This window comes from Ictidomys tridecemlineatus, chromosome 13 (genome assembly GCF_052094955.1).
Source record: "Ictidomys tridecemlineatus isolate mIctTri1 chromosome 13, mIctTri1.hap1, whole genome shotgun sequence".
NCBI classification, from domain to species: domain Eukaryota; kingdom Metazoa; phylum Chordata; class Mammalia; order Rodentia; family Sciuridae; genus Ictidomys; species Ictidomys tridecemlineatus.
In genome coordinates, this window is record NC_135489.1 from 33,894,829 (window position 1) to 33,909,058 (window position 14,230).

The 14,230-nt window shown below is 42.9% G+C and overlaps 1 long non-coding RNA gene across 4 annotated transcripts in view; it reads right to left on the reverse strand.

Moving 5' to 3' along the window:
• LOC120885796 (uncharacterized) overlaps positions 1-14,230 on the reverse strand; it is a 229,016-nt gene that overhangs the window by 39,677 nt on the left and 175,109 nt on the right. The window lies entirely within an intron of this gene.

Here is a 14,230-nt window from a genome sequence, read left to right on the forward strand (position 1 = left end):
GCTAGATCTGATTCACCATTCCTGACCTGAGTTCTCTCTACTCAACAGACAGGTCCTGGTCTTCTCACGGCGTGACTCCCAGTGGGGTTTCTTTGCCTCCCTAGAGAACCTGATGCTATTTCCCCTCTGCTCTTTCACTCTGGAGGAAGGGTGTATAAACACAAATGAGACCTTATTACTAGATGCTGGTGACCCAGGGAACAAGGAGTGGCCACCTCGGCTTGTTCAGATGGCCTGTTCTGTACCCAACACCTGATGCTTCCAATACCCCAGCCTCCCTCTTCCCCACACCCCAGGCTCGCATGCGCACTGCATAGGACATTGCAGTATCTATCCTCACGAGGATTAAGGTTCAGCCCTAATAACTCTGTTTCTCTCCTGTTCCTCTAAATCCTGCTCCAAGTTACTGCTCCAGTGGCAACATCCTGATCAGGCTGACGGATCCCAGAAATAGTTCCCGGAGTTGACTTTGAGCATGCCATGCCCCTCACTACCCCCTGCCTCTCCTCCTGTGCTGGTCCTTCCAACCTGCAAACTTTCCAGAACCCAGGGCTCAGTCCCTTCTCTCTTCTCTGTCTACACTCACTCCCTCAGGATGTCATCCAGCCAAGGGGGCCTCTATATCATGTGCATTGCCCCAAAACTCCTACTCTCACATGATATCTCCACTTGGTGTCAAATAAGCACATCAAAGGTGACATAGGTAAAACCAAACTCTTCATTTCTCCCCACACTGGGTACCTACTGGCACCTCAACAGAGGCAACTCTGTCTGCTAGCTGCTCAGACTGCAGTCATTCTTGACTCCGTTTCTCTCATGCCATCCATCCAACTTCTAGTAAATCCTGTCCGTTCTACAGTCAACATGTACCTAAAATCCAGGTGCTCCTCCCACCTCTACTGCCCCTTTTTCTCCAGCCTGGATTGATGCAATCACAGCCTGGCTGGTCTGCCTGCTCCTGTCCTTGCAAACGACAGCAGCTTGGCAATCCCACTGAAACCTCAGTGAGACCGTACTAAGTCCCCCACTCCTGGCCCAGAAGCTCAGAAGCACCTCAGCCCCTTACAGGGACAGCCAGCACCCCACAGGACTACCTCCATGAAGGTGGCCATGCATGCACCCCAGCCTTGGAGGGTCCTGTGGTTTCTGTCTGCCTAGGGTCATTCGTGATAGCACTCCTTCTATTAGCAAAGTCCCACGACCATGCTGCACGCCCCACCCACATGCACTGCCTGATGGGGTCCTCGTCCTTCTGGCCCTCCATTCTTCTTCTCTCCCATCTTTCACACATTGTACCCCATCACCAGCCATGACCTCTATCTCTATCTGGAACATTCACCCCACAGAGAGCATGCGTGTCCTTGCTCATTTCCTTCAAATGCCCAATGTCACCTTATCTGCTTACTCCACAATGCCTCCCTGTGCCCCCTCTTGGGACAACATCCAGTCGCTCTCCACCAGGACTCTGCTGATCCTTCCTCACAGCAGCCATCCCACTTAGTGGCTGTACCATCCTCGTGTTACTGTCCCCATAGGACATAAGGTTTCTGACCCCAAGGTTTTTGTCTTGCTGTCCACGGCTCCAACTCAGGGCCTAGGACAGCCCCTCACACGTGGGCCATGCTCCATGATTATTTGTCAGGAGAATGAATGAGTGACTGGCCAGGTTTAAAAAGAATCACAAAACATGTGGCTTTCCTTTTCCTACAAACCGTGAAAACCCGTTACATCCGATTCCAATGCACACACAGGGCAACTTGGATCAATGGAAACTAGATAAACCTTAGGAATCTTTGTCAGTACCTCACACGCTGGTCACTGGTCGGAGGTTTGGTGGTATGTGATTTCAACTACACCACTTCACCAAGCCTTCCCCAGAGCCTTACTTTCTTTATTTCCAGAATACAACACTGTCTAAAACTCCACGTCTTAGGTCCCAGAAAAGGTGCAAAGCCAAAAACCTGAATCATCCGAGAACAAGTATCTTGCTGCCTTTCTGCCCTCCCAGGGACATCCAGTCTCACCCATCGTCTCACATTCTAACCTACCTCCCACCTGCGCTGGAACTTCTGGGGCTCAGACAGACACAGGGACAAGGAAGTGCTGTCCTATACAGTGCTATCCTCCTGGAGGCCACTGACCTTGAAATACCAAGAGACAACTACCTTATTTGCCAGCCCATTTCTGCACATTGGCTGCTCAATGACCTCCAGTTGTAGAAATGGAAACAGGAAAATCAGAAGAAATGCATTTGGGGGAGCAGGGAACACAAAGTGTCCTTCATGGGATCACTGAGAGGCTGCATGGGAATAGAAGCAGGCTTTTGACTGCCCCCTGGTCCACAGCTTGACTCCCTGGACTGGAAGCTTCTTCCACTGTGAGCAACACTCGTGTGGATACCAGAAGCAGCTCACAGAATCAGGTGGGAATTTGGAAGATCAGCCCAGGATTTGGCAAGCCAGGATTCATTTCTTTGATTTCCTTGAAAAGGGAGCCCCGTTCTCATGGTAGCCCATATTCTTAGCAGTCATCAGCCCCATCCAGTGCCTTGACTATGCCTTGACAAAATAAATATGTGCTGAGCAAACAAAGATGCCAGCACATGAATGAATGAAGCACACACACGCACAAATATGCACATGCCTGCACACACACACACACAAATATGCACATGCATGCACACACACACATGCACAAATACGCACATGCACGCACACACACACACACACACACACACACACACACATTTAATCTGCTATATCTTATCCCCTCCGAACCTAAACTTTATCTTGGGTTATTATCTGCCAGTTCATGTTTTTAGAGATTTGGGGGCAAGGCTGGCTCTGTATAGTATCATGTTATGGAAAGAATTCTGAGGCCAGGATTCTGTTAAAAAATTATTTCCCACCAGGGCCCCTCACCCTCGGTCACCAGCACACTCTGTCTCCAAGCTCTGGTTCACAGCATTACACATACACTGAGTTTGTAATCAGAATCTAGCAAAATCTATTTTAAATACATGGGGACTACAGTACATATGAATATGCTAATCAACTAAGCTTAATAGTCCTCGTTTGTATTAATGCAAATTAGGCAGCTGCATTTCCCACCAAATATTTTCCTTGGTATTTACTGACGAAATCAAGGTCCTTCTAATAAGTTCTAATATTTAATCTAAAAGCTCTAAAGAAGGTGCTTTAGTTGAGTATAATCTAATTTCGCTGAACAAAATTGCATCTAAAAGCAATATAAAGTTACAATTTGTTCCTTGTCAAATAGTAAAAATGGCCTTTAAATTTTACATGGTTTTGACCTTTGGTTTTTGCATTTCAATTAAACTTCCCTCAGAGCCCAGAGGATCAAATGTTCCCTGAGTGTGAATTAGGTCCTAGCGAGAAAGGTGGCTACCAGCTCTCTGTTTCTTTCCTTTTCAAACTGATGTCTGTCCCCCTTTTGACACAGAGCAGAAATGTTCTCCCTCAATGCCTGGAATAGAGGTAAACAGAAACAATGGGCCAGACCAATACCTTATCTTCAGACACTTGAAATGTCTAGTGGTGGACCTTCACAATTCATTCCTGGCAGACCCTACTGCCAGGCTTTCTGCAACTGGTCTGAGGATGACCCAACCTCCCCTCCTACTCATTTTAGAGCAAGAATTCTACCTTTGCAACACCCACTGGCATCTGTCACTTCACTCATACTTCATAAAAACCCAGGGACCCAGAGGTGAGGTCATCTTTGAATTCTGACAGAATCATATGCTCAGGTTTCAGAGGCTGTGACACCACCCGATATCCACTTTCCCCTTCTTTCTTGGTAAACGGAGTTACATTTTACTTCGGGTTAATGCTGCCCTTCGCTAAATACTACGTCCACCTGTCTCTTTGCAAATAATGAAATGAAAAGGTTGTAGAGCCACCATCCTATCTCTGGCTATTACCTCCAGGCATCCTTAGGAAGAAATCAAATGTGTTTTTCTGTTGCATGCCTCTGGATCTAATCTTAACTATTGCAAGATTCAAGTATGTACCACAGTTACTGGCACAGAGGTGCAAAATACATTATAGCAATGAGTCAAGAATCAGATGGAAGATTGGTCCAGATGATGCATCATGAAAACCAACAAAGGAGAGAGAGAGAGAGAAAGAAGAGGAGGGGAAGGGAGGGGAGGGGAGGGGAAGGGAGGGGGAAAGGGGGAGCAGAAAACAATTTAATACAGATAGAGCATATATTGAAGCTTATGTGTATCACCATCCTAGCAGATTTTGTGTTGCTACAACTAAATATCTGAGACTTGGTACTTTGTAAAGAAAAAATGTTTATTTAGTTCACACAATTTTGGAATCTAAGAAATCCAACCTCAGGTGGCCACATCTGCTGAAAGCCTCATGTTGTGGTCATAATGGTAGATGGCATCCCATGTCAGGAGCTCATACAAAAGCAGCAAGTGACATTTGTGGAAGAAACCAAACATGTGGTGTCTCACTCTATGACACTCTACGACAACCCACTCTTGAGGTACTTTTTCACAAGCCCTAACCCACTCCCACTAGATGGGTACTGATACCTTCCAGGGACGTGTGCCCATGACCTATTTACCGCTCATTAGGCCTCACTTCTTAAAGGCTCCATCACCTCTTAACATGGTTACTTTGGGGACCAAGCCTTCAGCACATGAACCTTTAGGAGACAGAACATAACAAAACCACTGCAATTAACTTAATAATAAGGAGAACAGTATTTACTGAATTCATGGACACCAAGCACTCTTCTAAATATTTTACATCCTTCAGATCCTGTATTCTCAGCAGTAGTAAAATCGTGAGTCCCCAATAAAATGGGTGTTGAATAAACAGAAGGACAGGAAAAGTACATCTTGCTCATCTGGACCTAAGGCTGGCCTACTAATTCCTCTGGTCAAGATCTAGGTTATTTGACACACGAACTCTTTGGCCCACAGTTTATCTCTCTGAACCTGATTTCCCTAAGTCAGTATCATTTATCTCCAACTTACTGGGTAATCCTTACGTGCAAGGATCATATCTCTGCCCTCAAAGAGGAAATTTCATTGATACATCTCTTTCCTGAATTTTGCGAATTTATTGTTCTTTTAAGAATTTGCCATCTCCCTGACCCAGGTAGTCACAAGATGAAGATTTTGACGGGACACATGGAAGGGCTATCTGCCATATCATAGGCCAGGGCCCAAGCAGAGATTTCTGAAATTTCCATAACAAAGCACTAAGAATTGGACATTTGCATAGTTCATCTTTATAATGGGTTCGTGAGTCCACGAGTTCCAAAACTACTTCAGTCAAAACACACTAAGGATCAGGGATATCATGGCTTCCTCCATCATTCAAACTTACTAAACACCTACTATGTGTCTGTCAGGCATTAATTTAGGGGAATATAAGAAGAAATATGACATATGAAGATAGACATGTAAAACTCGTGCCTGATGATGCTGTAATGAAAGTGAGTATCAGACATTCCAATTAGTCACAAGGAGCGTGCTCTCAGAGCAGGGCAGAAGGTACACCAGGGGAAGTCACTCTAGGGAGAGCTTAGTAACACAAAAGGTGCTAAGAAAGCGGCATCTGGAGTAACTGGAGCACTTTGGTAGGCTGAACTCTCCTTCCCAAAATTTCCTTTCTTATGTTTCTAGTAAGGAGAGCCACAAAGGAGATTCTTGAAAAAATATGGGATACCAGAAGGCAGAAATGAAGCAGCAGCCATTTTATAGCACACACGTGTTAACTGCTGATTCACTGCAGGGATGTGAAGCAGCCATAGGTTGGGCAGTTTCTCTGTTTTCCTCGGTAGCCTTTCCTTTCCTCTAGCTCTTGGGCTAGATATGCATGTTTAGCTCCATGGTGGAGGGCCCCAGTTTCTATAGGATAACCTGTCACCAACGTGAGAGGCAGCGGGCTTGAAATACAGGTTTCAATTTCTGCTTCTCTGATGTCGACTGGTGCTTACAGATTGCTGCCTACTCCTGATCTCCCCTTCCCAACCGCCTGCATTTAGACTCATCACATCTAATTTAGATGACACTTTAGGCCTGGAGTTAATAACAAAGAAGAAGTACACGAACTTGGGGAGGCCAAGGTAGAACTCTAAAGATTGAATAATTCCTCCCTTCTAATGACCTGTTGAAATTCTGCTCCAAGAATTTGGAGTAGAATTTGATGGTACTTGGAGAGGGCATCTTGGAGGTGATTAGGTGACCTAGGGATAGGATTAATGCCCTTATGAAAGAGGCCTCATAGGGACCCCTCACCCTGAAGGGAAAGCTAGGAACAAGAGACTAGAGACAGGAAAGCAAGAAATGAAAGACGGAGACCAAGCAGAGATACACAGGAGAGTCTATTTGTCAGAGCTAACAAATAAAGGCCATATCTCTATAGGAAAGAGGGACAAAATAGCCTTGGGTTCTAAGACTTACATGGGGAAGACTCAGGAATCAGAGTGGAGTGGGTCCTAATGCAGGCAGTTAGGAGTTGGGTTGGTATGAAGGAGTGGTGAGCCTTTCTCAGAAATGCCCTTGAGCAAGAAAACGAAACTTTTTTTCCTTAAAATGGTGGCTGTCACTTAATATGGCCATCCAGATGCTAAGCAAGGACCTTATACACCCCTTCCACTATATAAGGCCACAGTGAATCAGGATGCCATCCTTCACCAATTACCAAGCACATTGGCACGATGATCTTTGACTTTCCAGTTTACATAATCATGAGAAATAAACTTCTGTTGTTTACAAGCTACCCAGTCTATAGTTCTTCATTACAGTAGCCTAAGTGGGATAAGACAGGCCCTAGCTCCTAAGAGTTCCAAGTTTACAACAGGTAAAAGAGATGTTTGTGGTTGGAGTCCTAGGTGGAAGTCCTAGGCTGAATGATCAGTTAAAGCAGACAGAAGAATTTAGCCCTGAAGGAAGAAGGGCCTAGTTCAGGGCAGCTCCTGACTGTGGCCCTACACTCTCTTTCGCTTGATTCCAAGGCAAAGGATGATTGTGGAACTGCCATGTAACTACTCTAACCACAGCAAAGATAAGGAGCCCCCACAATGGAAGCAGGCCCTTTCTGTTCCAGTGGAGATTGCCATAGCTGGAGCCAAGCCTGGATGCTTTGATAGAATGGCTCTTAGGTCATGGGGTTTGGGTTTCCTTTTTTTTTTTTTTTAACCTTCCAAAAAAAAAAAAAAAGTAGTCAAGAGGCTGTCAGGCAGCTCAGCATCTCCATTAGAATTCAGAGTATTCCACGGTAATTACAAAACAGCTGTAATGGAAAATTGGTAGTCAAACCCATTTTCCAGCGACTAGAACGGTGAATGGGCTCCATTATGTTCCTAATTCTCATTAACTTAATTTGCATAGGAAACAATGAAGGAATACATAATGAGGTACAGTGGGCCAGCAGTGCCCAGCCCTCACCCCTACAGTGCTGGGTTCAACTCACAATGACTCACCCCAAGAAAGGAAAAGGCCAAGAACACACTCTGGGATGGACCCCACAGTCCAGTGATCTGAGGCTCACAGCCTGAGCTAGGACAGAATGGGACTTGGTGGAGGATGACTGCATGCCTGGTGCTTATCCAGGATCACCTTGCCTCAGTGCACACAAGCACAAGTCCCATTTCTTCTCCTCATCCCACTCCATTGCTTTTGGTAAAGCTGAAGAAGTGGAGCAGAAGGAGGCGAATCTTGCTTTGGGGTAAGCAATTCCAAGCTTGGCTGTGTGTGTTCATGAGTGTTTCTTCCTACAAATCTGGTTTTAATTATAATTGGTCCTGGCAAAAGGATGAGATCAGCAGCAAGGAGCTGGGTAGGGTTGGGGTGCAAGGCTCAGCCTGGGCTGGGCCCTGGCTTCCCTTTGGGAACTGAAGAGAGTAAGGCCTAGTCCCAGTTTTGACTCGCTAAGCAGTGGTGACCATGTCAGACCAGACCTCTGCTGGTAGAGCAAATGGAAACAAAGAGGAGGCAGGGACAGATCACAGTCAAACTCAAAGCACAACAGCTAATACCTAAATCTATCCACCAAACTGTGGGAGCAGTGGAAAGTCAAAAGTTGCTTGTAGTCTTGACTTTAGCATAGAAAATTATAGCACTCCCCCCAAACAAAAGTGATATATTCAATTCACAGTTTGGAGTATCTGATGTATCAGACACTAAACTGGACTGTTTCGATGAATCTTTAGAGCAAAAGTGTGAGGGGGAAAATATCAGTTTTGCTCAGGAGGAAACTGAGTTTCAAATAATTTGATATGCTAAGGCTGATCATGACACACAGAGAAAATGCTATTATTTTTATGGTACTTGGAGTGAAACTTGAAGCCTGAAGAAAGCTGCCCCTACCCCCAATTCAGTGAAGCCACATGGATTGGAAAACTCAAGACTAATCTAGAGGAAAAATGGTGACTCCATTTGTAGGAAAATACAAGAGCTACCAGGAAAGTAGCTCTACCCCAACATACCAATAAAGTGGCTCTATCTCAACAGTGTTAATAAGACAGAAATGCCTAAAATGTCACTATTAGTTGAGTTAATCATTGTCTTCCCCCATATCCTTGTCAAATGCATATCTATGATAAGGTATAACATTTATCACATAAAGAAACATAATGCAAGGAGCATTTAATTTGAAGACCTGGATTTGATTCCAGCATTTATCATTTAACAGACCTTGTGCAATTCAGTTCAAGGAAGTTGGACCAGTGAATGATGCTTATATTAAAATTGCAAATGTATCCATCCTAGGCCTCTCTCTTGAGGTGGGAACAGGCCAGTGGTACACAACATGCTAAACCTAGAAGGAAACAGGCAGAGTGAAGGAACAGTAGCCAACTATGTCACATCAACTCCATCAGCCCCACCACCTCCAACAGCAATTTTAACCTACTATTAGGTATCACATATGTATGTTCACCATGCATTTAACAACACTGTGATATGGGTTTCATCATCACCTTTAGATGAGACCCTGTCATGACAAGAGGATAAACTAGAAGTGTTGGTGTTTGGCAAGATCTGTGTGTCTAGCTTTATCTCTATTACTAGCAGAGGCCCTCTTCATTTTTGCAACAAACTTTTGATGGACATAATCAATTGGATTGGCTCTTAGAGTGCCGTGAATATGCAGCCCAGACTGCAGCACACTTGAAAACCAGCACAATAATCTCTTGCATGCAACACCAAGGAAAATAGCTAGTCCACATGCATGTAGACAGAGCTTCTACCTTGCTGTTTGTGCCCACCCGAAACCAATTCATACAGTACTCAGTTTGTCTGTGTTGATGAACAGATTGACTTATTGCCTTTTTTTGGTACCCTGTATTATTTACCAAGTACCTAGTATGTGTCCTCCTACCAGGAGTTGTAAAGAATTTTTGCACTTCTCCATTTTGTAAAACACATTCAGATTTTTTATCTAAGTCTTATTATTATTCCATTAAACTGCTTGGTTGTGACTAGGCACTGAGAAATGTTCATCCTTCTCAATGCTAACCTCATGGCTTAAGAGTATGTTATATGATATGACAAACAGGAGACCAAGAGATGAGTGTTCTAATGGTGCCTGTCTTTTCCCCTGATTTTAAGGATAAATAACAGCGGGCCTAATTAACCAAGCATCAATTTCAAAGCAATTCCCATTCTCAATGTACATTGGTTTTCCTGTATGTTCTCCCAGCCCAGTTTCTCATTTCTACCTAGAAGAGACAAATGCCAAGGATGAGCTAGGAAGATTCAGGGCTGGTTTGTTTCTTCCTTTCCTGAGTTCACTCAATGGTTCTTATACACTGACAAAAACCCACTTGTGGCTGAAGTTTCCCACGCAAGAGTCTCAGGCCCCCGGCGTTCCCTAGGTAAAGTGCCTGTCGCTGCATTCCCAGGAACCAGCACCACCAGGCACAGCTCTGCCAACTGCATCACTTTTAGATTCTGGCTTTGAAACCAAATAAAAATTGATATGTGTGTAATCACATTTGTTTAATTAAAGTAACACATCTGTGCAGTAAATATTCCAGCACGAGCTGGTCAATAGCAAATCCTCGGCATGTACAGTAATAATTGACTAATGTAATTAAATGCATGTCAGAGTTTTAAAAGAAAATATAATGAGATTTCATCATTTTATATGTACAGGTAATTAGTTCTTAGGAATGTGAGTAAAAGCAAATTATCTACAGATTTGAACTATCAGCAGATAATTCAAATGACCTAGTTTGAGAGAGAAAATGCTATCTAAAAACTAGAGAAATCCAAACCAAAACAAATGTTTTCTGCTATTAAATCTGAAAGCTATATTAAGAAATGAGCATACTTAATTTTGCTCAACCTGTTTCCATCAAGCGTTCCTTTTGGATGAGGGAGGATGCCAGGTTGAAGTGAGGTGTCTCCCAGCTCACACTCCTCCTCCAGCTGTCTATGTGTCCAGGAACTTTCTAGCACCAAGCTCCAGGTCACTGAACAAATCTTATATTTGCTTTGCCTTCAAGCCACCCTACCTCCTGCTGCTTCTTAGCAGTTCCTGTTTAGTCTGAACATTCTCACCCTGAATTTTGGATAGCATGCTCCCAGGCAAGGATATGGGAAGGGCCTTCCAAGAGTTAGGAACAATATATGCAGATACAAGGAAGCAGGAAAACACATGGCCCATTTGGGAGGCAGCAAGGAGCTCAGTATGACTGGAGAAGAGCCCAGGAGAAGAGAAGATTCGGCTGTCAAAATGGTCTGGAATATGACGGGCAGAGTTTTGAATATCAGCCAAGGAGTTTCAGCATCACTCTCTGAAAGCAATACAGAGTTGCTGAAGATGTTGTTTTTTGCTACTTTACTCAACACTAATCATGCCAAATGCTTCAAAAATCCCAGCTTTCAAATATAAACCAGCTGCTGGCCAACACACTCAAGTGGATATCACCCAAGCCTGGCTATTCTGAGATTAGGGTCCTTTCTCTCCAGGATGGAGCTATCCAGAAGCATCTCTCTCCCTCATGCCTCCGCTCCATTCCCTTCTTTGAATTCCTACAGGTGATGAAACTGGCCACCTTAATGGCCCAGGCTGATGACCGTGGCCCTGGATTGCGTTTCCTGTCTTGTGTGAGTCTAACCATAACCATACCAAGGGTGGGCAGGGATAGTGTCAGCCTGCACATAATTATATTTTTATTTGTATACACAGGCGGTTTGATTTCACCTTTGCTTCCATGATCATGTGTCATAAAATAACAGTGAGAGGACAGAATGACCATGATCAACAAAACTCCTACCTTCATTTGATAGACAAGTAGTCTACTCTTCAGTAGTTGGAAAACAGAAGCTTTCCCTAGTAGCAGTGACTGTACTGAGAGACACTTCCACCTACTCCCTGGCTTATATCCTTCATGATCAGAGCCTTCCTTCTGTAGGAGAGTTTGTGCTGGTACATCAGTAACCAGAACTAAAAGTTAGCATGGCCCCATATTTAGGGCTTAGTAGTTGACAATTTATGTTTTCTTAAACAGAAACAAAAAAAAAACAATAATGATAAAGATGAAACCTATAAGTGAAAATAGATAGACATATTTTATTTAACAATAACAAAGTACCTATTTAACAGGCAATAAAGAACTTATTTGGATCAAACAAATTGGAAGTAGCTATATAAAGCAATGGAAGAAATATGAACATTTGCTAGATATCTGTGCACAGGGAACTTTTGTTTAGTTTTAGATGTGATCATGGTATCATGGTTCTACCCTGATCTTTTTCAAAATAGCCCTTGAGTTTTAGAGACACAAACCAAAAATACCTACAGATAATATGATATGACAATGTCTATACTTCCTTCATAATAATCAAGGAGAGTGAGAAAGTAAATAAGAATATGAATGAAATACGCTGACCATGTAACTGCTGGATCTGAAAAACAAGTACATAGGGCTCAATATACTATTTTCTTGATGTCTACATTTAAATTTAAATATTTAATTTTTCACCTAAAATGATGATTGACCTTACAAGAGAAGAAGTTTTCTGCAGCTGGTTTTTTAGCTCATGGTCAAAGTTTGAAGTTAAACTAAAACTTAACTCTGGGTTCCATTTATGGCTAGGGTTATAAATTTATAATTTATCAGGTGTGGAACAATCTATGACCAAGAAAAGAAGCCAGAAGTAGTCAGAACAAGGTAGAAACTGTGTGGTCATGGTTATGGAGTAACTTTGGATCTGTAATTGAAATCAGTCTGTGGCGAACATTAGGGATGAGTTGGAAGTTGGAATTAAAAAGAAATTATTTGTCATTAAGAAGGAAGGTAATTTTTTTGAAGATGAAAATGGTCTTTGCTCTCTTTTAGGGATATATGTCTTTCCAGAGCTAAAATTCAAATCTGTGAACAAATGGTGAAGAAGTTTTGGGTATGGCCAAGTGGGGCGGATGGTGTGTTTAATCTGCTTTGGCATCCTATCAACAAATAAGAACTAGAAACCAGTGTGTGGTTGAAGTCAGGATCCGCTCTGACTGGTTTCAGAAGCTTGTTTATCAAAGGAGTTAAGACATTTTACAGTTCAGTTCTCATAAGATGAGGAGGGAGTTTTATACCCGAGGCTGCATATCAAGGTTTCCTATGGGGAGTAGGGATATCAAATGCTGATATCTAGGGCCCAGCTGAACGCACTGATCTAGAACTCCAAGATCAGGTCTGAAGCCATGGTGGGAAGCACTGAGTTAGGGTTTACCACACTCAATGACCATTTACTGGACTAAGGGTTCATTTGTATCTGATGTGAAATGGTGTTCTGTGACTGTAGTCCCAAGTGTTACGGGGTCAGACTGTAGTCACATAATAGATTAAAGGAACATGGGCCTCCATGACTTTGATGCAGCAAATTTATTTCATTAGCTCTGGGTTCTAACTTAAATGGTGGAAGGAGGAGAAAAGGGAAGATGGATCTCCCAACTTCTTTTTAAACCATAAATGCTTCCTTGAAGGGATAACATGCTTCAATTCAGTACTCTGTTCTGGATTTTATTTGATGGGTCAACCCATTTGATACATGGTTACACCTACTCTTTGTGCCTGCAAATGTGTCTAAGTCATGAACTTGTTCAGAAGAGGCTTGTAGCCGGGATAGCAGGGACCTAGGGTCAGCTAGACTGCGAAGACATGGGAAATAGCCAGGCCACAACACGTAGTGTTGTAGGGTAGATGGCCCCTGACAGTTTTAACAGCTATTCCTACCTAGAAAAGCCGGTCATCGTTTCCCTCTTAGAGGGTCTCTGGTACATGGAACTTGTCAAATGTCTCTTTCTCTGTTCCTTTGACCACTTATAAGTGTTGTGAAACTCCTTTGAGGTGGCCTATACTCTGTTAAGATCTTGATCTGTGTTCTGATCACATGAAAGAGCACAGAGAAGAGCCCTAAATGGGATGAATTGTTCTAGAAGTAGGATCTCAAAGAAGTGGGAGGTAAGAAAAAAGCATTGTTGGAGGTGGTAGACACTGTAGTTGCCTATCAAATGCTACCATTTTTCCTGCCTACAAACAGAATCCAAATTTAATTCAGAAGGAAATGTGTCCAGTTTCAAAGACCATTTCCTAGCATCCCTTGCTATTAGAGATGATCATGACACAGGGTGACTAATGAGATATTAGTAAAATTCCCCTGGAGGAATACATAAAACACCTCTTCTTCCCTTATTCATAGGTTCAAAGTTCCAAACAATTATTTTCTTGCAGAAAGAATAAAATTTTGAAATTACCAGTTCATGGAAGATAACACCTATACCTGTCCCAAAATTGAATATATTCTTCTGAATCATTCTTCTCCAACTACTAACAAGAGAAGAAATCTGTTCTATGTATAAATCTGTCTAAGTCCACTTGAGTGGCCATAACAAAAATACTATAAACTGAATAACTTCTAAACAACAGAAACTATGTCTCATGGTTCTACAGGCAAAGAAATCCAACATAAAGGCCCCAGTAGATTCATTACCTTGCAGAGGACCTCTGTTTTAGACATGGCATCTTCTCATTCTACCCTTCTGACCTCTTTTATGAGAGCACTAATCCCATTCACATTTAATCTAATCACCTTCAAAAGGCCTCACTTCCTATTACTATCCCTTTGAGGGTTATGATTTCAGTCTGTGAATTTTGAGTGAACACAAATATTCATTCCAAAACAAAGTGATCGGTAAGTCCATGTTGGAGTCTGGGGTAGTGCTGTGGCCATCTCATTCTA